Consider the following 215-nt stretch of genomic DNA (forward strand, 5'->3'; position numbering starts at 1 on the left):
TCCAAACGCATGGCGACGCAAGGCAATATATGCAAGTAGAATAACCTATCAAGGGACAAATTAGCATAATCTTTTCTTTGAAATTCGCGCCCAGGACTGCGCGGGAAAAAGGATGATCCCCCCTCCCCCCAACCCTGCCCCCACCCCCAAGGAAGGGGAAGGGAAGGGGAGGGGGGAGAATGGGGGTGTAATTTAAGTCCGGCGGTGTCGCTATT

This window comes from Penaeus monodon, chromosome 22 (genome assembly GCF_015228065.2).
Source record: "Penaeus monodon isolate SGIC_2016 chromosome 22, NSTDA_Pmon_1, whole genome shotgun sequence".
In the NCBI taxonomy this organism is placed as follows: Eukaryota; Metazoa; Arthropoda; class Malacostraca; order Decapoda; family Penaeidae; genus Penaeus; species Penaeus monodon.